Raw genomic sequence first — 22,997 nt, forward strand, 5'->3', positions numbered from 1 at the left:
TTACTAAATGGCAATAAATGGTGTTTTCCTAACAGCACCTCCCTTCTCAAGGTCCTGGAAACTTTGCTTCCAAAATTCCTTAGAGACTTACTCCATCCCTAACTCCCTCTCAACCTGAGGGTATATAATTAGTTACCTGTCACAACCTCAGGGCAGCTCTTTCTGACCACAGGTCCTGTCCCCATGCTTTAATAAAATTACCATTTTGTACCAAAACCCCATCACTCACTGCCCTGTGTCCATAGAGAAGTGGGCCAAGACCATGCTCCAGCATGTGGCAGAGGCTGTCTCCTTGGAGCACATAACACCCAGAAACAACTTGGTCATTGTAGTTCCGGATGGTGACAAATGCTCAGTCTACTGGCCAGCGCAGGTCTCCTTTTGCATGGCCCTAATCTTTAAAGAGACACATTAACAGAAAAAAAGTTGATCTCAAACTCCTTAATAGGCAAGGAGAAGAGTTAGAACGCCAAGGGATATGGTATGAAGTGTTGACCTTTGGAGCCAACTGCCAAAAAAAGAATTCTTGAGACAACTTTGGTGCAAAAAGTGGTTTTATTAAAGCATGGGGACAGGACCCGTGGGCAGAAAGACCTGCACTGAGGTTATGAAGAGTGACTGATTATATACTTTCAGGGTGGGAGGTGGGTAGGGACAGCATAAGTCTCTAAGGTAGTTTGGAAACAAGGTTTCCGGGACCTTGAGGGGCTAACTGTTGTTAGGAAAAGGTCATTTATTACTGTTTAGTAAAAACTTAGTTATGAGACCCTTCAGAAGTATATCAGTGGGCCATAAGCTTGGAGTATGATTGCCAGCCTATATCTTGGTACAAGAAGTTTCCAAAGGACTTTTTATATGTTAAAGTGGACTTACAGGACCCTGGGGGGTTGGGATAATGTTAAGATTGCATTTTGCCCCTTAGCGAAGTGTCATCATTGAGACAGCTGAGCTCCTAGAGGAAGGTCACTCTGCCTGTGTCAAGGACTTGTCAATGGGCTATAGGTTATAAGGAAATTTAATTTTTCATTTACCTTTCTTTCCCACATCACAAGGAGTTTATCTTCATGTCCTTGACCAGGAGGCCCAACTTAGTGAGGAGATATCCTTGGCCTTGCCTTGGCAAGTTCTGCAGCCTCCATCTCACCTGGACCACATCTAGGACCCGGACTAGGGCACTGTTGCTGAAGCCTCTGCATAGAACTTTCTGTAAGTGTAAGCTGTTTTTATTCTCCTCCACTCACATATTCACATTTTCAGGTAATCCTGACTTTTAATAATGGCCTTTAATAATCAATTTGACAACAATCAGATTTTTTCTAACTCAAATAATTGGCTCTGATAGTGATATTTCAGATCAAGAAGATCTGAACAAGATAAAAATTCATTTGCCTCAAGAGGAAATGGAAGTTTTGGGGCAGACCTATGGGGGAGCTGTCTGAAGCAAGCAGGCCTTTGTGGTACTTTGTGGCTATGTTTTGAGTCTCTGAGCAGGACCAGGCATGCCCATGTAGATGGCAAAGGCAAGATTTCTCTAGAGAGTTTTAGAATTATTGCCAAATCCCTAGGAAATGCAGTAACGTAAGTGAGGTGATTTGAAGTGTTGGGGTCCAGAGTCAATGGCCAAGAAAGATTTCTTGAGATGTCTTCAGTGCAAAAAGGTGTTTTTATTATAGCATGACAGGACCCTTGAACAAAAAGAGCTGCACTGAGATTGTGAAGAGCAGTTGACTGTATACTTTGGAGTGGGGGGGGTGGGGCGTGTAAAGACAAAGGAAATTTCCAAAAGGATTTTCATATGTTAAAGAAGACTTGCAGGATCCTGGAGGCCTGGCTATTGTCAAGCTAAGGTTCTTTTTCCCTCTAGCCAGGCATCACCATTAACACAGCTGGGGGAGTCCCTGGAGGAATGTTACACTCTGTGTCAAGTATTTGTCAATGGGCTGCAGGTAAAAGGAAATTTATTTTTATCTACGTTTCCTTTTGCCTTTGTTCTCCACATCATTGAAGAAACCCCAAGACTCCTAATTTTAGAGGCAGTGATTAGTGATGTTTGTGGAGATGGGTTTCATTATACATTTCCATTTACATGAAGAGATTAGGAAGATATTATCTATGTGTTTAATGAAATACAACATTAAATGATCTATAAGCCATTTTCAAATGTGAAAATACTAAATAATTGTTTTGGATACTTGCCATACCTCCTTGAAATGTGAGCTGATTGCCCCTTTGACATGTAATCTTGTTATTTTGCACCTTTATCTCTTCTTTTCCTCAATGAACTTTTTTGTTTTTCAAAATAAAGTTTTTTTGAGCACTTTAGGTCATCTTAATTTTTCATCAAAATTAGCTCCTTTGTGGATAGATTGGATACATCATGTCCCGTTCACTTCTAGTGTATATTTCCTAAGAATAAAGGAGTTCTCTTAATAACTGTAGCACAGTTATCCAATGTAGAAATTTAACCCTGATATATATTCTTTATTTAGTTATATTATTCTTATTTTGTAGAGTAAGCTGTACTCCCACTGTGAAGCTTGAACTTACGACCCTGAAATTGAGTCACATGCTCTACTGACTGAGCCAGCCAGGTGCCCTGAACCCTGATATAATATTCTTAAATTATATCTACAGTCCATATTCCAATTTCAACAAGTGTTCTAATAATATCCTTCCATTACAGTGAAGTCTGATAAAATAAAAAATGGAGATCAGCCCTTAAAATTGCCTGAGTGCACAAAACCAGTTCAGTCATAAAACTGAATGTAGCTTATTTTCAAGACTAACTTGACCTGGGTCATTTATTCCTACTGCCTCTGAAAATCGCTGGCAAAACTTGAACTCTTTTTCCAAGATTGATATGAGGACCAACTCCCTTTCATTTAAGAAAATCCCAATATTATAACTAATAACTAACCACTGTGAAGAATAGTCACTGTCTTCCTTACCATACAGTAGTGCTTCCCCACTTACCTGCTGGGGATAAGTTCCAAGACCCCATAGTGGATGCCTGAAACCCTGTATATACCATGTTTTTTATACATACTATTGTACCTGGGATTCAGGGGTGCAAAAGCACCTGACTTCTGGGGTCTGAAACAGACTGGGTTCAGCAATTCTCTGCTGACGAAATCCAAAAGTGGAGAAACCAACTGTGGTGAAACAAGAAAGGAATGTATTTCAGTGAGGGCAACACCAGGAAGACCGTGGACTAGTGTCTCAAAGACTATCTTCAAAGTGCTGAAATACTTCCAGGTTTATATAAGGAAAATCTGGGGCAAAGGTGAGTGGGTCCATGTGGGTAGGCAGTGAAAGTCAAGTCAATCATTGTCTTAGAGTTAATCCAAACTTATTTGTCAGGTCTTGCTGGCTCAGGGCAGCCTTATTGCTTAAGAGGGTAGTTTGGATTCCCATCAGGGGATGTTTCGGCCCCAGGGTCTTCTTTTTTTTTTTTCTTTTAATGTTTATTTATTTTTGAGAGAGAGAGAGAGAGAGAGAGAGAGAGAGAGAGAAAGAGATAGTGCAAGCTAGGGAGGGGCAGTGAGAGAGGGAGACACAGGATCCAAAGCAGGTTCTGCTCTGACAACAGACAGCCAGATGTGGGGCTCTAACTAATGAACCATGAGATCACGACCTGAGCCGAAGTCAGACTCTTAACCAACTGAGCTACCTGGGCACCCACCCCCAGGGTCTTCTCCCTGAGTCAAGAAACAAACTGGAAAGAAGAACCCAACTAGAAACTGTGAGGTCAAAATGCGGACAGCAGAAATCCTCCTTCACTATGATAAAGCTTAATTTATGAGTTAGGCATAGTAACAGATTACCAACAATAATAGAATAATTATAATAATGTACTATTAAAAAGTTATGTGCATATGATCTCTCAAACTGTCTCATTGTACTGTACTCACCATTCTTCCTGTGATGTCTATGTAATGAGATGTAGTGAGGTGAATCACGTGGTCACCATGACATAGTGTTAGGCTACTGACGATTTGTCAGAAGGAAGATCCTCTGCCTCTGGATCACAGATGACCATGGGGAACTGAAACTGTGGAAAGCAAAACTAGATTGGGGTGGGGGTGGGGTACACTACTGTTAAACTGCTTTATAATAATAAACCCCTAAGCCTTATTCTATGTTTTGGTTTGAGTGCTTCCCATTTGTGAACTTTTGGTGTGTGCGGAAGTAACTTTTACTAATTACTTCTTCAATGATTCACTGGTTTGATTTGGCTATTTCTGAACTTACTGACAAGTCCAATGTAGAATATTTTGTTATCTTGCCTCTCTAATATCCTTTCACCTGGCACAGTTCCTTTTGTCTGATAATTCATGACATTAACATTCTTTGAAGAATACAGCCAGGTAATTTCAAAAATATAATTTATTGTCAAATTGGCTAACATACAGTGTCTAAAGTGTGCTCTTGGTTTTGGGGGTAGATTCCCGTGGTTCATCGCTTACATGCAACACCCAGTGTTCATCCCAACAAGTGCCCTCCTCAATGCCCATCACCCATTTCCCCCTCTCCCCTGCCCCACCATCAACTCTCAGTTTGTTCTCTGTATTTAAGAGTCTCTTGTGGTTTGCCTCCCTCCCTCTCTGTTTGTAACTATTTTATTTCCCCTTCCCTTCCCCCATGGTCTTCTGTTAAGTTTCTCAAGGTCCACATATGAGTGAAAACATATGATATATGTCTTTTTCTGACTTATTTCACTCAGCAAAAACCTTCCAATTTCATCCATGTTGTTGCAAATGGCATGATTTCATTTTTTCTCATTGCCAAGTAGTATTCCATTATATATATAAACCACATCTTTATCCATTCATCAATTGATGGACATTTAGGATCGTTCCATAATTTGGCTATTGTTGAAAGTGCTGCTCTAAACATTGGGGTAAACGTGTCCCTATGAATCAGCACTCCTGTATCCTTTGGATAAATTCCTAGTAGTGCTATTGCTGGGTATTAGGGTAGTTCTATTTTTACTTTTCTGAGGAACCTCCACACTGTTTTCCAGAGTGGCTGCATCAGTTTGCATTCCCACCAACAGTGCAAGAGGGTTCCTGTTTCTCCACATCCTTGCCAGCATCTGTTGTTTCCTGAGTTGTTAATTTTAGCCACTCTGACCGGTGTGAGGTGGTATCTCAGTGTGGTTTTGATTTCTATTTCCCTGATGATGAGTGATGTTGAGCATCTTTTCATGTGTCGGTTGGCCATCTGGATATCTTCTTTGGAAAAGTGTCTATTCATGTCTTCTGCCCATTTCTTCACTGGATTATTTGTTTTTTGGGTGTTGAGTTTGGTAAGTTCTTTATAGATTTTGGATACTAACCCTTTATCCGATATGTCATTGCAAATATCTTGTTCCATTCTGTCAGTTGCCTTTTAGTTTTGTTGTGTTTCCTATGCAGTGCGGAAGCTTTTTATCTTGATGAGGTCCCAACAGTTCATTTTTGCTTTTAATTCCTTTGCCTTTGGAGATGTGTCAAGCAATAAATTGCTGAGGCTGAGGTCAAAGAGGTTGTTGCCTGCTTTTCCTCTAGGGTTTTGATGGTTTCCTGTCTCACATTTAGGTCTTTCATCAATTTTGAGTTTATTTTTGTGTATGGAAGAAAGTGGTCTAGTTTCATTCTTCTGCATGTTGCTGTCCAGTTTTCCCAGCACCATTTGCTAAAGACACTGTCTTTTTACCATTGGATACCCTTTCCTGCTTTGTCAAAGATTAGTTGGCCATACATTTGTGGGTCCAATTCTGGGTTCTCTATTCTATTCCATTGGTCTATGTGTCTGTTTTTGTGCCAATATTATACTGTCTTGATGATTACAGCTTTGTAGTAGAGGCTGAAGTCTGCCTTCCACTTTGGTTTTCTTCTTCAATATTACTTTGGCTATTCGGGGTTCTTTGTGGTTGCATACAAATTTTAGTATTGTTTGTCCTAGCTTTGAGAAGAATGCCAGTGCAATTTTGATTGGGATTGCATTGAATGTGTAGATTGCTTCGGGGAGTATTGACATTTTAACAATATTTATTCTTCCAATCCATGAGCATGGGATGTTTTTCCATTTCTTTGTGTTTTCTTCAATTTTTCTCATATGTTTTCTATAGTTTTCAACATACAGATCTTTTATATCTTTGGTTAGTGTTTTTTTAATTTTTAAAACATTTTTATTTATTTTTGAGAGACAGAGAGCATGAGTGAGAGACGGGCACAGAGAGAGGGAGACACAGAATCCAAAGCAGGCTCCAGGCTCCAAGCTGTCAGCACAGAGCCCAATGTAGGGCTCAAACCCACAAACTGTGAGATCATGACCTGAGCCGAAGTCAGACACCCAACTGACTGAGCCACCCAAGTGCCCCTTTGGTTAGGTTTATTCCTAGGTATTTTATGCAATTGTATAAATGCAAGTGTTCTTTGTGCAATTGTAAATGTGATTAATTTCTTTCATTTTTTTTTTAATGTTTATTTATTTTGGAGACAGAGAGAGAGACAGAGCATGAACGGGGGAGGGTCAGAGAGAGAGGGAGACACAGAATCTGAAACAGGCTCCAGGCTCTGAGCTGTCAGCACAGAGCCCGATGCGGGGCTCGAACTCACGGACCGTGAGATCATGACCTGAGCCGAAGTTGGACGCTCAACCGACTGAGCCACCCAGGCGCCCCGTAAATGTGATTAATTTCTTGATTTCTCTTTCTGTTGCTTCATTATTGGTGCATAGAAATGCAACCAATTTCTGTACATTGATTTTTTACCCTGTGACTTTGCTGAATTCATGTATCAGTTCTAGCAGCCTTTTGGTGGAGTCTTTCGGGTTTTTCATGTAGAGTATCATGTCGTCTGCGAAAAGTGAAAGTTTGACTTCTTTGCCAATTTTGATGCCTTTTATTTGGTTTTGTTGTCTGATTGCTGATGCTAGGACTTCTAACACTATGTTAAACAACAGTGGTGAGAGTGCACATCCCTGTTGTATTCCTGATCTCAAGGGGAAAGCTCACAGTTTTTCTCCATTGAGGATGATATTAGCTGTGGGCTTTTCAAATATGACTTTTATAATGTTTATGTATGTTCCTTCTATCCTGATTTTTTTGAGGGTTTTTATTAAGAAAAGTTGCTGTATTTTGTCAAATGCTTTTTCTGCATCTATTGACAGGATCATATGATTCTTATACTTTCTTTTATTAATGTGATGTATCATGTTGATTGATGTGCAAATATTGAGCCAGCCCTGCAGCCCAGGAATGAATCCCACTTGATCATGGTGAATAATTCTTTTAATATGCTTTTGAATTCTATTTGCTAGTATCTTGTTGAGAATTTCTGCATCCATGTTCATTTGGGATATTGGCCTGTATGTGGGGTCTCTGTCTGGTTTGGGAACCAAGGTAATGCTGGCTTCATAGAATGAATCCTGAAGCTTTCCTTCCATTTCTAGTTTTTGGAATGGCTTGAGAAGGATAGGTATTAAGTCTGGTAGAATTCCCCTGGGAAGCCATCTGGCCCAGGACTCTTATTTGTTGGGAGAGTTTTGATAACTAATTCAATTTCTTCACTAGTTATGGGTCTGTTCAAATTTTCTATTTCTTTCTGTTTGATTTTGGTAGTGTGTGGGTGTCTAGGAATTTGTCCATTTCTTCCAGGTTGTCCAGTTTGTTGGCATGTAATTTTTCATAGGGGGCGCCTGGGTGGCTCAGTCGGTTGAGCGTCTGACTTTGGCTCAGGTCATGATCTCGTGGTCTGTGAGTTTGAGCCCCGCGTTGGGCTTTGTGCTGCTGACAGCTCAGTGCCTGGAGCCTACTTCGGATTCTGTGTCTCCCTCTCTCTCTGCCCGTCCCCCGCTCATGTTCTGTCTCTGTCTGTCAAAAATAAATAAACATTAAAAAAAATTTTTTTTCATAGTATTCTCTGATAATTGCTTGTATTTCTTGTCTTGGACTCTAAGTCTAAAGTTCTTTCTTGTCTAGCAAGAATGCGGGACACAGGATTAAATGCGAGAGATGACTAATGTCTGGGAAAAGACAAGAGCCCTGATTAAGGGTCCTTGCTCTGTTTTTATTAGGATCATAAGGCTTACAAACATAGTGATGGACGTGCACAAAGAGACAATGAAACTGTGAACATTAATTCATGGATGTGAGGGAAAGGGCATCTTGAAGATATTTGAGGTTAGGGGTTTGGGTTAATACAAAACAAAATCCTGGTGCCAGACAGCTGGGCTGAAGGTTGTTTACAGCAGACATGAGGCACCACCTCTGTTTATCTTAGCTAGCCTAGGGAATAAGACAGAGAGAGCAAGTAACTTCAGCATTAACAAGGCACCTTTTCTTTTGCTAATCAGCTCTGCTCTGGGCAGCTTCACCTGCAGTTCAGGGGTCTATAGCCCTATTTACCTGTTTGCCTAATTTGGTCCTTCCTTCCTGTGAAAGCAGCTTTCTGCTATAGTACTAAATTGGGGGACACTTTTGCCCTGCATACCTAATCTTGTTTACCTCATATACTGTAATGGGGGCCTTTGCCCCACCCTTTCTATCCTGGGGCCTCAGCCCTGCCTTCTCTATACTGGGGCTTTTGCCCCACCCTCTCTATACTTATTTACTTAATCTTGTTCACCCAAACTTGGGTATGAGCATCCTATGGCTTTGTAATTCTTTTTGCCTTGTTAACTCATCAGTGCAGGCTCAGGGAATTCCTAAGCTTATTCCCCACAATTTCTGAGGGATTGTTGTGATAAATCCGTTTTCATTTGTGATTTTATCTATTTAGTTCCTCTCTCTTTTCTTTTTGAGAAGCCTGGCAGGTGGTTTATCAGTTTTGTGTTGTTGTTTTTTCTTTTTTTTTCTCAAAAAACCAGCTCTTAATTTCATTGATCTGTTCTACTTTTTTTTTTTATTCTATATTGTTTATTTCTGCTCTGATCTTTATTATTTCTCTTCTTCTGCTGGCCTTGGGGTTTCTTTGTTGTTCTGCTTCTAGTTCCTTCAGGTGAGCTGTTAGATTTTGTATTTGGGATTTTTCTTGTTTCTTGAGATAGGGCTGGATTTTAATGTATTTTCCTCTTAGGATGCCTTTGCTGCATCCCAAAGGGTTGGACTGTTGTGATATCATTTTCATTTGTTTCCATATATTTTTAAATTTCTTCTTTAATTTCCTGGTTGATCCATTCATTCTTTAGTAGGATGTTCTTTAACCTCCATGCATTTGGAGGTTTTCCAAACTTTTCCTGTGGTTGATTTCGAGTTTCATAGCACTGTGATCTGAAAATGTGCATGGTATGATCTCAATTGTTTTATATTTGTTGAGGGCTGTTTTGTGACCCAGTATGTGATCTATCTTGGAGAATGTTCCACGTGCACTCGAGAAGAGTGTGTATACTGCTGCTTTAGGATGAAAAGCTGAATATATCTGTGTCAAGTCCATGTGGTCCAGTGTATCATTCAGGGCCATTGGTTCTTTGTTGATTTTCTGTCTGGATGATCTGTCCATTGTTGTAAGTGGAGTATTAAAGTCCCCTGCAATTACCACATTCTTACCAATAAGATTTCTTATGTTTGTGATTAATTGTTTTAAATATTTGGGTGCCTCTGAATTTGGTGCCTAAACATTTATAATTTTTAGTCCTTCTTGATGGATATACCCCGTAATTATGATATAATGCCCTTCTTCATCTCTTGTTACAGCCTTTAGTTTAAAATCTAGGTTGCCTAATGTAAGTATGGCTACTCCAGCTTTCTTTTAACTTCCAGTAACATGATAGATGGTTCTCCATCCCCTCACTTTCAATCTGAAGGTGTCCTCAGGTCTAAAATGGGTCTCTTGTAGACAGCAAATAGATGGGTCTTTTTTTTTTTTTTAATCCATTCTGATATTCTACGTCTTTTGGTTGGAGCATTTAGTCCATTTACATTCAGTGTTATTATTGAAAGATATGGATTTAGAGTAATTGTGTTATCTGTAGATTTCATGCTTGTAGTGATGTCTCTGGTCCTTCGTGGTCTTTGCAACATTCTACTCAGAGTTCCCCTTAGGATCTCTTCTTATAGGGCTGGTTTAGTGGTGATGAATTCCTTCAGTTTTTGTTTGTCTAGGAAAACCTTTATCTTTCCTTCTATTCTGAATGACAGACTTGCTGGATAAAGGATTCTTGGCTGCATATTTTTCATATTGAGCACATTGAATATTTCCTGCCACTCCTTTCTGGCCTGCCAAGTTTCAGTAGATAGGTCTGCTACTACTGTTATGTGTCTGCCCTTGTGTGTTAAGGCATGTTTGTCCCTAGCTGCTTTCAGAATTCTCTGTTTATCTTTGATTTTGCCGTTTTTATGATATGTCATGTAGAAGATTGATTCAAGTTATGTCTAAAGGGAGTTCTCTGTGCCTCCTAGATTTCAATGTCTGTTTCCTTACCCAGAGTGGGGAAGTTCTCAGCTATGATTTGTTCAAGTACACCTTCTGCCCCTTTTTCTCTCTTCTTCTTCTGGAACTCCTATGGTACAGATATTATTCCATTTCATTGAATCACTTAGTTCTCTAATTCTCCCCTAGTGGTCCAGAATTTTTTTTATCTCTGTTTGTCTCAGCTTCATCTTTTCCTATAATTTTATCTTCTGTTTCACCTATTCTCCCCTCTCACTTTTCAATCCTCGCTGTCACTGCCTCTAGTTTATTTTGCACCTCATTTACAGCTTTTTTTAAAATAACCTTCTCGTCCTGTTTTTTTGAATTTTTTTAATGGTTTATTTATTCTTGAGAGAGAGAGAGAGAGAGAGACAGAGCACGAGCGGGAGAGTGACAGTACGAAAGAGGGACACAGAATCAGAAGCAGATTCCAGGCTCTGAGCTGTCCGCCCAGAGACCGATGTGGGGCTCAAACTCACAGGCCATGAGATCATGACCTGAGCCGAAGTCGGATGCTTTACTGACTGAGCCACCCAGGTGCCCCTCATTTACAGCTTTTTTAATTCATCATTACTATTTTAGTATTTACTCATTTACTATTTTAGTTCCTTGATCTCTGAAGCAATAGATTCTCTGCTGTCTTCTATGCATTTTTCAAGCCCAGACAAAGAGAGTTATGACAGGGATGGGAAAAAGAAAAGAAAATAAAATTGACCAGGCAAAGAAAATCTATGGCTTAATCCAGAGAGAGAGAGATGGGAAAATAAAGGAGATACAGAACAGGTATAAAGAGAATAGATTAAATATGTCTGCTTAAACAAACCAATAACCAGGATAACCAGACTAGAGAAGGGAAGAAATAGGGAGAAAAGGAAGAGGAAAAAAAAAAAAAAAAAAAAAAAAAAAAAAAAAAAATATATATATATATATATATATATATATATATATATAATAAGAATTGTCCAATAATTAAATCAGGAAATGAAAAACTGCTGGGTGCCTTGCAACCAGTGGCACTGCTAGTCTGGAGGAGGGGCTGTCTGGTTCGTCAGCATCAATTCCGCTCCAGTAGCAATGCAGTTCCCAGGCACAGAGGGTTGTGGTTTGGTGTAGGCTGGTCCTGCCTCCCCTGTGGGCCCTCTTTCCATTCCCTGAGATCCCACCTTATTGGTGATGGGGAGAAAAATGGTGAAATCCCAGTCTCTCCTCTACGGATCGGGTGTCCCAAACCACTCTGTTCTGGCTGTCCTTGCAGTGCCGTGGGCATGAATGAGGCAGTTTGTCTAACTCCGCTGACTCTCGTGCTTCCCTGGTGCTCGACTGGGCTTAAAACCCCAATGTCTTAAAGGGTCCCACTCCGTGCGCCCCAGTACCAGGGGGAGTGCCTCTCCATGCTGCCGCTGCCCATATATGGTCTCTGCTGGCGGGTGCAGGCAGTCTTTGTCCTTTGAACGGTTTTATACCTTCTTCTCACAGCACTCCAGGGAGGGGATTGCTTTCTCCCACTGCAGACTATGCCTCTGAACTAGTCATAGCCCAGGACTGGCTCCCCTCCTCCCCAGGTATGCAAACTGAGCAGCTGGCCCCAGTCTGGAGGAAGCCCCGCAGTTAGAGATTGGATCTTTCTGTCCTAGTCCATGGTTTTTCACTTGTTCAGATACAGATGTACACTCCCCAGCCTCTTGTTCTCTTCCCTGTGTCTCTCCACAGAAGGGGATCCCTCCCCTTCATGCCTATGCCACCCATTTTATCTCTCCCAGTTTGCAATCACACACCTATGGCCCACCAGGTTGTCCCAGTGGGCCCCTGGAGACATTTTTGTCCCTCTACAGCCCGGACTCTTGGAATTCAAGGTCCTTTGGCATCAACACTGCTGTGTTTGAGGGACGAGGGAACTCCGGGTCCCCCTACTTTTCCGCCATGTTGGATCTCTCTTGTCTGAACCACCTTAATTTTAATATCTTAACTTGGTTAAGTTGATGTTCACCAGGTTTCTCCATCACAAAGGTAGTATTTCATAAGTTCCTGTGTTTCATTTTGTGAATTAAGATCAAATGTGCTTCTGAATGCAGAAATGATTTAGTCAAATTGCCCAGTGTTTCATGAATACTTTGAGCCGTTTATATCTCCTTGGCAGGAATAAGTCACATCTTTTACTTGAGAGTTCTACTGGCAGGTTAGCATACTTTTATTAATTGAAATGTAAATTAGGGCCAGAGTAATCAAGGAATGTTCCAGTTAGTGCATATACCTTGAATTTAGAGCTTTAGTAATTAACAGAAGGGAATGAAAGATCAGGGCACTAGAGGAGCTTGGAACAAAACTAGGAAGGCTTCTAGAAAGGAAGGACAGTCTGGAGGATGGATATTGGGAAGAAGTAGGAATTCAGGTTCATCAGATAAGTAGTGGCTGGGAGGCACCCTGGGACATAGGCTTGCTGTATGGATTTGGGCATGAGACCACCTGGGTTTAATCCTAACTCTCTTCCTTACCAGTTGCCTGTTGTCATTGTGGGAATTAAGTTCTGATGCTTATGTGAAGGGTATTGCAGAGCCGTTTGCTGCATTGTAGCTATTCAGTTCAGTTACTGTTGGCCAGTATTTTTATTATTACTAAATATCACACCAATTTAGATTTGATGTAGTAGGAGGTAGAGTCCCTAAGACCTAGGAGAGTAGAGTTCATTCATTTATTTATTCTCTTATTCAGTAAATACTAGTTGGGTTCCTCCTAATGTTAAGGGTACAATATTGTACAAGATAAAATATCTGCTTTCAAAGATCTTGGAATACAATTATGAAAATAAGACTGGTATAAGATAATTTAAAATGTAAGACAGAGCATGATAAATGTAGGAGTAAGGTAACAGTCCAGAGCAGGGAACTGACACTGTGGGTGGCCTACTTGATTTGCCTCTTTTTCCCACTTTATTTTTATGGGCTAGTGGAAAAATCATGGGCATATAACATTCCACAGTTCAAGACTGAAGTTGGAAACCTCTCCCTTGAGTTAATTAATCTCTCCTCCATGCCTCTGTTTCCTTATTTGTAAAATGGAGATATTAATAGTGTCTACCTCACAGGGTTATTCTGAGGCTAAAACAAGGCAAAACATGGGTAGCATCCAGTCTGGCAGCAATAAGAGCCCAGTTCATAGTAACATCATTACTGTTTTTCCTTACCTTCATCCTTAGGAGAGGCCATCCTCTTCCCAAGTTGGTAGGGAAACAAAACCCATAGAAACTGCCCCTTCCTTCCAACTGAGTTAGCCCTCATTCATTTGGAAAGCTGCTTCTTCTAGTTTCAGATATTTAGGCCAGTGTCTACTGGTCACTTTAGTTAACCCTTGTATTGTGAGGGTGAGCAAGGGTTACGGGCGCTAGCTTTAAGTCTCTGTTGTGTTGATTTCTTTCCATAGCTTGTTCCCATTTTAGAGAAAGCTAAAGTAAGCCTCCATTACTAATATCATTTGAGAAAATGCTGCCCTTTGCTTGTCCTTCATCTGAGAGTTTGCAACCAACACTAGGGATCTTTCAAGATAAAACAAATGTAAGCTAAGGTGCAAAAGACTTTCATTTGTCCAGATTCTAAAATTGAGCAATAATCCTGGTTAAATATTCTGATATGGTATAAACAACCACTTTGAATGTTAGACTTTAAGCTTTATTTGCCTTTAGGGGAACAGATATTTTATATTTCATATTTTAATATTTTAAAGGAAAACCCAAGATTACAGACCATGAAGGGACAGATGGGCTGTTAAACTCTCTGGAAACTTTCAAATTTATTTAGCTATGACAATAAATACATCAAAGTCACAGGATCACAAGTCAGACAGCAGTAAAGTCCAGGAAGTGGAGCCAAGAATAAGAGGTAAGATGAGATTGATATCTCATGATTAAGACAGATGCAAGGGAAGGCGTGGCAAGGATAGGGCTCACTGGAATCTACCAGATGTTGGGAAACCTCTCTGGCTTGCTTGGGTTTTTTTTTTTTTTTTTTGAGAGACGGAGAAATCTTGAAATCGTGAGCGTGCATGGGACGCAGGAGGGGGAGAGGGAGAGGAGCCCAATGGGGTTCCATCTCATGACTGTGAGCCAAAATCAGGAGTCTGATACTTAATCTAGTGAATCACATAGGCACTCCTTGCTTCAATTTTCTTAAGGCTCCTTTGTACACAGTCTGATTGACACAGGTCACCTCAGAGGTGGCATGGACTTAGTAGATACAGCATAATTCTCTTAACTTCCACTTACATGTAAATGAAGAATAACAGTGTCTATATCATGGAATTGTTGGGAGGATTTTTCAGAAAAAGAGGATGAAGTGGTTAGAACAATGGCAGGATTATAGTAAGCGCTCAATAACTTGCAACTATTCTCATCCTTGAGAAATATCTATATTTTGGAATACAAAAAAAGGCAGAGAAACTCCTAAAAACACTAAAAAAAAACAAACCCACAAAACTACAAGTTTAAAGAAGAAGAAAAAATTACCACCAGTTCTCCAATTGAAATATAAGAATCTTTAACCCTTTGGAGTATATGAAGGAAAAAACATCTCCTTAACTGTATTTAGCTCTCTCTCTCTTAATAGTACTTATTAGAGATTATACAAAGATACACTGTCTTATATGTTTAAGAATTGTGTATGCCATGTCTCTTAATTAGAGGGTAAGTGAGGTATAGGGATTGCATATGTTTCTGTCCTGATACCTGTTTGTAAATATCAGGTCCACATGGTCCTTTTCTGGACTGATGGAAAAGCCAGCTTCTCTAACTTCAGTCACTCGCTGTCTGTTTATAAATCTATACAAATGGAGTGACTAAGATTATTTTATTATTTTATATTTGATCTGAAGAGTATCTTTTTTTTAATGTTTTATTTTTGAGAGAGAGAGATTGAGAGAGAGAGAGACAAAGTATGACTGGGGGAGGGGGGGCAGAGAGAGAGAGAGAGAGAGAGAGGGAGAGAGAGACAGAATCTGAAGCAGGCTCCAGGCTGCTTGGTATCCCAGGACAAATTTCATTACCAGTGCTCATGGAGGAGAAACAGCCCCAAAGCTTACAGAAGCCACAAGAGACACCCTATGCTTTCAGAGAATGCAACGTTTTGCCTGAACTTCCTGAACTCTGGCTGGTTGCTTGAGGTCTGCAATTTGCTGTTGTCTCCGTCACAAGCTGGGTAGACTCTCCAGATTGGTGGTGAATATTGCCTTGGCAAACCAGCAGTGAGAAATGCCAGAGTTTTCTTTATTTACCCAGAGGGTGAAAATGGTTTTCTTTTATTATTCAGAGAGAGAGAGAGAGAGAGAGAGAGAGAGAGAGAGGGAGACTAAATAACAATTGCATTGTGAATTTTCACCCAGATACTTCTGGGTGGAAATACGCTTTATCTGTGCTGCAATATATCATCTTTGCAGCTAATGAAAATTCTGGCACAATGTTACCTGTTGAAACTGACAGTCAAAGAGTTGATAAATACTGTCCCATTTTTTCAGTCTAAAGGTATTTACCTTCTGGAATATTTAGCAAAGCATCTTCATGATCTATAAAGCAAGCCATAAATTTGAAGGTAATTACATTTGAAGGTTCACTCAATTAAATAAGATCTATTTATGTATCTCAAAGTTTAACCTAAGTTATGAAGGACATACATACCTTGATCCAAAGCTGTATAAAATTGCTTTAGAGATCACCTTTCTCCTAGTACACTATTACAAAATCAGAGTTGTACTAGAAACATCCCTAGAGTTTAATAATTTAATCCCAGTGGGAAAAAAATAAGAGTTCTTTCCTTTTTTAATTTCTTTGAACTTTCTTCTTATTATGGAGGATGATTTTCCCGGTCCTTGGGAGTTATGCAAGAACTCATTATTCCATTAAGTTTATACTCCATTCTTATGATCCCAGATTTTAGAATTTAAACAAGAATACAGTCAACTGATACATTTAGCCATGTGTATTTTTTGCTTAGCTCTTAAAAGCCGAAATATTTTACTGTACCTGTTGTAGTGAACTTCAGTCACAAATAATATATTTAAATTGCTGGAATTAAAGTCTATTAAAAATTATAATAGCAGCAAATATTGGCTCTCCATCTAAAATTATTATTCCTGGGGGTTACTAAATATGGTCTCTTATGATTTTTGAAACTAGGAACTAATTGCTTAACATTTACTCAACATAACTACTACTATAAATGGACTTAAGCCTATTTGGCCACATACAACCCTTAAGATTCTTTTTGTCAGATAATAGTAACCACGGAAAAGTTTGAGGTGGGTGAAGGTTGTCCATTTCCCCACATTTTGATGACAGATTATAGTAAAAGCAAGTCTCAGACAAAATTTTACCCCTTACACAGACATTTATTAAACATGTATTTGCAGGCAAGCACAAAACAGTTCATACTACAAAATAAAAAAAAAAACCTAGCTCTTTGTTAAGTGTGGGAAGCATGTATGATATATTTCAGCCAATCATGTATCTTGAACACCACGAATTTTCCCAGTGATAATCTGAATAACAATTATGATGACCAGCAAGTCATTAATTTTACCTGTGAAAATATCTTTCTGATATTCACTTTGCTGATTAAGAAAGCATCTGAGTTTGATATCCCTTTGGTAAAACATGAAAAGCAGAAGTATTCTGATGTAACTGAGGCACAGAAAGATAAGTAATTCCTCGAAAGTCACCTAGCCAGCAAGTGGCCCAGTTTGTCTGATTCTGTATCCCACAACAATGGGCCCGTCCGTATTCTTCCTCTTAATCTCTCTAAATTACCGGTATTGGTAAGTTCTCTAGAAGCAAGTTGATCTACTGCTTTGAGGGTAGAACTAAAAAGTATAGGCTGTAATCGAACCTGCAGAAGAGAGAAAAGAAAATCTGACACAAGAAACAGCTCCAGGTTTTAACCATAGAATGCAGAAAGCTATCCTAACTAAAGACATCTATTTTTAGAAAGATAATATCAGATCACCACTTACCTTGATGGTCATTGGGTAGAGATATTCTGGTTAAAAGGAAACATCCTGCTTAGTAGAGATTCACAATAGAATCTCTACTTTGATCTACTCATTTAAAGGGAATCAGATGCTAACCAAATAAACAGGGCACAAACCCTGAATTGAATTGTATTATTTTCTTGATAATATTGATTGTATTGATATCCTGAAAACATCACATGATATTGAGCGCTTCAAGATTTTATGATACTGGTAGAGCATAATTGTTCCTGTTAATAGGAACAAAATACTAATGATTTTTCTAGAAACTCATCCTCCAAGATACCGGAAGGTATCTTTGCAATAAAGGTAATGAGTATGATGAAGAGTTGGCTATAAAGACCTGAGATGAAATTCAGAGTACAACTTCTGAAAATTCTGGTTTTCAAGGAAAGTTTTTGTACTTCAGACTCAGCTAGATGAACATCTTCGATTTATCCCCCTCCATTTCAGTTTTATTTTCTTTTTCTTCACCCATCTATACACTATGTTTAAAATAAAATTTATTGTTTCCTTCACTCCCTTACCCTGAAACTTATCCGAGTCTGATGTACCACTGTTCTCCAGTCCACTTAGGCTTGAATCATTGGGCCAATTTCTCTCACTTCTAAATATAGTCATAAAATACTAATGATTCTACTTCTAACATTTTTCAGACATTGCTTTCTTCACATTTCTACTACTAAACACTCTGTATTAGTTTGTATTTAAAAAGTTTCTTTTAATGTTTATTCATTTTTTGAGAGAGAGATGGAGACAGAGCATGAGTGGGAGAGGGGCAGAGAGAGAGAGGGAGAACAGAATCTGAAGCAGACTCCAGGCTCTGAGCTGTCAGCACAGAGCCTGATGCAGGCCTTGAACCCACGAACTGTGAGATCATGACCTGAGCCAAAGTCAGACACTTAACTGACTGAGCCACCCAGGTGCCCCAGTTAGTTTGTGTTTTATCTTTATTGGACCCTTTATAATAGCATCTGTAGTGAGTTGAATTGTAGCCCCCAAAAAGATATTTCCAAGTTCTAACCCTTGGTACTTGTGAATGTGACCTTATTTGGGAAAAGAGAATTTGCAGATGGAATTAGGGATCTCAAAATGACATCATTCTGGATTAACTAGTGGACCTTGAATCTAATGAAAAGTGCCTAAATTAAAACAATGAGATATACCTGCATACTTACTAAAATGGCCAACTTCTAAAACCCCAATATCTCTAAATGATGAGGTTATGGAACAACAAGAACTCTTACTCATTGCTGGTGGGAATTCAAAATGGTACAGCCATTTTGGAAGACAGTTTTGACAGTTTCTTATGAAACTGAACATATTCTTACCATGTGATCCAACAATCGTGCTTCTTGGTATTTATCCACAAAGGAGCTGAAAGCTTATTGTCCACAAAAAACCTGCACATGAATGTGAACAATTTTACTCATAGTTTCTAAAACTTGGAGGCAACCAAGATGTCCTTCGGTAGGTAAATAGATAAATAAACCAGGGCACATGTAGACAATAGAATAGTATTTAGTACTAAAGGAAATGAGCTATCAAGCCTGAAAAGACACAGAGGACCTTTAAATACATATTACTAAGTGAAATAAGCCAGTCTACAAAGGCCATATGCTGTAAGTTTCCAACTATATGACATTCTAGAAATGGCAAAACGATGGAGAAAATAAAAGATCAGTGGTCGCTAGGTTGCCAAGGGTTCGGGGAGGGGATGATGGGTAAATAGATGGAGTTCAGAAGCTCCCTAGGGCAGCAAAAATACTCTGTATGATACTATTATGATGGATATATGGCATCATACATTTGGACAAACCCATAGAATATACAATACCAAAAGTGAACTGTGGTGTAAACTAACTTTGGGTAATTATAATGTGTCAATGTAGGTTTGTCAAACGTACCTCTTTGGTGTGGAATGTTGATACTGCGGAAGACTAAGCATGTTTGGGAGCAGAGTATATATGGGAAGTCTCTGTACCTTCCTCTCAGTTTTGCTGTGAACCTAAAACTGTGCTCTAAAAAAATAAAGTTTTTTTAAATTTTTAAAATTTTATTTTAAGTAGGTCCCATACCTAACATGGGGCTTGAGCTCATGACCCTGAGATCAAGGGTCACATGCTATACAGACTAAGCCAGCCAGGCACACACCCCTCCTTTGTTTTGTAAAGTTATCTTTTAAGTTTTTTGTACGGGGAAAGGAGAAGGCATATGGAGGAAAAGGCCAAGTGGAGATAGAAGCAGCCATTGGAGTTTTGTAGCCCCAAGCCAAGGAGTGCCAAGAGCCACTGGACACTGGAAGAGGCAAAGAAAATTTCTTCTCAGACCCCACGGAGGGAGCATTGCCCTGCTGAGACCTTGATTTTAGACTCCTGGACTTGCAACACTGTGAGAGACTAGATTTTTGTTGTTTTAAGCCAGCCCGTTTGTAGCAATACATTATAGCAGCCCTGGGAAACAAATACCATATCTATTTTCCTACACTCTGCTTTCTACTGTGGTCTGTCAGCCAGAAGTAGTCATCTATTGACTTTGCTAACCCGAATCTATTCATCACTTTTTCCATTAATAGCATTCATGTTTTCCTTGGAATAGCATCTCTCTCCCATTCTGCCCATAGGGTATCCAGGGTTGTGGTAGATGGTTCGCTTTAGTGGTCTAAGTCCTTCATCCTTCTTTGTAGTACACCCGTTAGTATGTAACTTTGGGGTTTCTCCTATAAAGTTGAAATTCATTTCCCCAACCTATGTGATTTTCTTTGGCCTATAGCCTTATGGGAAAGTGAATCAAAGCCTCAAGAAGATTTGCATGTTTCTGATTCTTCTTTTGCACTCCTGCTGTGCCATGGAGGTTCACGAAAGGGACCAGAGCCTTCCTATAGCCAACTCCCAGCTCTCCCCCAGGCATGTGAGCAATAATGCTTATTATTGGAGGCTTTTGAAGCTGTGTAGTTGTTTGTTACACAGCATTACTACTGTAATAAGTAATAGATATAATGGGTTATGGTGGGGTTCAGAGCAGGCTTTTCTCAAATATGCCTCTTTGGCATATTGATTATTTTGAGTTAAAGTTACTGAAATAGATGGTACCAGAAGGACACCCTGACTGTCCTTTGTCCCCCTGAAAGCAGGACATGAATTCTTCATGGAAAGACTACTCTCCCTGTTCTCACAAGTTGCCTTCTATCCAGAAAGCATCCTTATTATCAAAGGTAGGAAACTCAGGTCTGACAAGGCTGTATAAACAAGCCTTGTTACTGCTTCATTAATGTGCTACTCCAAACCCCAACTTCTTTGTCTTGTCAATTCTTCACAAGTTTATTTTTTCTTTGTCTGAAAGGTATAAGAGCTATCTGCTTTGGTTACTTCTTTGAGTCTCATTTTTATGAGCTCCTGTAGGTATGAAATTAAATTTGTTTTTCTCCATTTGATCTGTCTTATGTCAATTTAATTATTATATCAATCAAAGAATGTAGAAGGGAAAAAAAGGAAAAACATTTCCTCCCCAACAGTTTCTATTCTCTGGCAGCCAAGAGCCTGTGACCTGGACCTGAGCACAGTGATTATTTTGAGCTGTGCATATTAATCATGTTCTCTAAAAATAAACTCACTTCTGAGTTACAAAAGAGAATCTTATTCTGCTGGACTTGATGCTAATAGAAAATAAGATTGGAGTTACTGGGAAACATCATGACTATCATAAGAGATAATAGATAATAGAATAAACTATTACAGGGGAAAGCTGAGTAATCCAGGGAGAGACTGAGTTCAGAGTCTTATTGAAACCCTCAATCCAACTATGCCTGACTTTTTAGTTATGGGAGTCAGTAAATTCTCTTTTCCGATAATTTAACTTGAGTTGTGATTTTATCCCATCCAAAGAACTAAAAGTTTTATCCAGATGACACTGCTGCCATCTAGATTTCCTAAAATACTATTTTGATTGTGTCACTTTTGGAAAATTACTGCTCTTCGTTTGCTTTCAGATTAGTTCATCAATCAAAGCCCTCCTGGCCTCTGACTGGGTGTTTCATTAGGTTTGATTTCTTCTGACTCTTTTCTTTCTTACACTTTGCAACCATTTGATATTATTGTCCTTCCTTTTTGCTTTTGTTCCTGTGGCTCCCTCTGCCTGGAAAGCCATCCTTTTCTGTATTAGTCAGGCTTAACTACTGTAATAAACAATCCCAACATTTCAAGAGCTCAATATAATAAAAGTTTAATGTTTGCTTATATCACAGTCTTCATGAAAGTGGTAGGGAGGGAGGTGGTTAATGACATGAAGACATTTATGTACCCAGATCTTTCTGTTACATAACACCATGTCTTTGATTTGTGACCTCTAAGATTGTTGAGAAAAAAGAAAAAAATGGAGCAGAAAATCTAAGTGGAGACCGACTTTAGGGGCTGCCCTGAAGTAGCCTACATTCTTTTGACCCATGTCCCATGGGTCATAACTAATCACATGATCCCATATGGCTTCATTTGACCCCATCACGATTGAGAAGTCTGGAAAATATTGTCTTCCTAGGGGCCTGAGTGGCTTAGTTAAGCGTCTGACCTTGGCTCAGGTCATGATCTCACAGTTTGTGGGTTTGAACCCCGTGTTGGGCTGTGTGCTGACAGCTCAGAACCTGGAGCCTGCTTTGGATTCTGTGTCTCCCTCTCTCTCTGCCCCTCCCCCACTCATGCGCTGTCTCTCTCTCTCTCTCTCTTCTCAAAAATAAACATTAAACAAAAATTTTTTTTTATAAAAAAAAATATTGTGTTCCTTTGTGTTCAGGTGGGGAAAAAAAAAAGGTTGGTGACTTTATAGCCTTGACTCTGTCACATTTGCCATCTCCATCTGTAAAATCCCCCCAGTAAAATGTGATTTTCCATATTCTTTTTGATTTGTCAAGGTGATTTTCTGTCTGTTTACCTTAGCCTCCTTTTAAATTCATTCATTCAATCAGGAACATATGTAAGCACACGTTTGTTGAATTCCACAGATATAAAGATGAATATGACCTGCTTCCTGTCCACAAGAGCTCACTGTCTTGGAGGAGACATAGATATAAACAATTGTAATCTGATGTAAGAGGCACGGTAATAAAGGTATTTACAAATTGCTAATAAAGCATAGAGGAAATAAGTTTCTTGATGGTAAGGACTATGTCTTTTTTGTCTGTTTATCTCCACAAGTACAAAGAATGTGTGCAGGGGAGGCATACACATGCTAAACACTCAATGATTTCATTGAGTATGAGTAAGTGAGCTAATAGAGGAAGAATGAGTGAATGAATTCATAAGGACTTTGAGGTATACAGAGGTAGAGTATAGAGGCACCTATACAGATGGGGGTTTTGTTTTTTGTAATTAAATATCAAAAAATATATACAAGAAGATTAAATGAGAGTGTTAGACATGTATAAAAGGCAAAATGCAGAAAAGTCTCAAAGAATAAAGGTTTCTCCTGCTATTCAAAAATAGCGTATTCCTTTGAACAAAATAGAAGCAATAACCATTAATTTATATGTTAAAATTTGGGGCATACCCTCACCCCAAAAATAACCTCTTTTAGGCTTTACTGGTACCTCAGGGTACATTT

The 22,997-nt window shown here is 39.3% G+C and overlaps 1 long non-coding RNA gene across 1 annotated transcript; it reads left to right on the top strand.

The window, feature by feature from the left end:
• Nucleotides 1–1,066: 1,066 nt before the first annotated feature.
• On the top strand, nt 1,067–22,474 carry LOC122241013. The gene is made up of 3 exons (XR_006220920.1): nt 1,067–1,206; nt 14,115–14,269; nt 22,399–22,474. It is a non-coding gene; the product is annotated as an uncharacterized LOC122241013 (long non-coding RNA).
• The last annotated feature ends 523 nt before the right edge of the window (nt 22,475–22,997 follow it).

Source organism: Panthera tigris, chromosome C1, assembly GCF_018350195.1.
Source record: "Panthera tigris isolate Pti1 chromosome C1, P.tigris_Pti1_mat1.1, whole genome shotgun sequence".
Taxonomy (NCBI): Eukaryota; Metazoa; Chordata; class Mammalia; order Carnivora; family Felidae; genus Panthera; species Panthera tigris.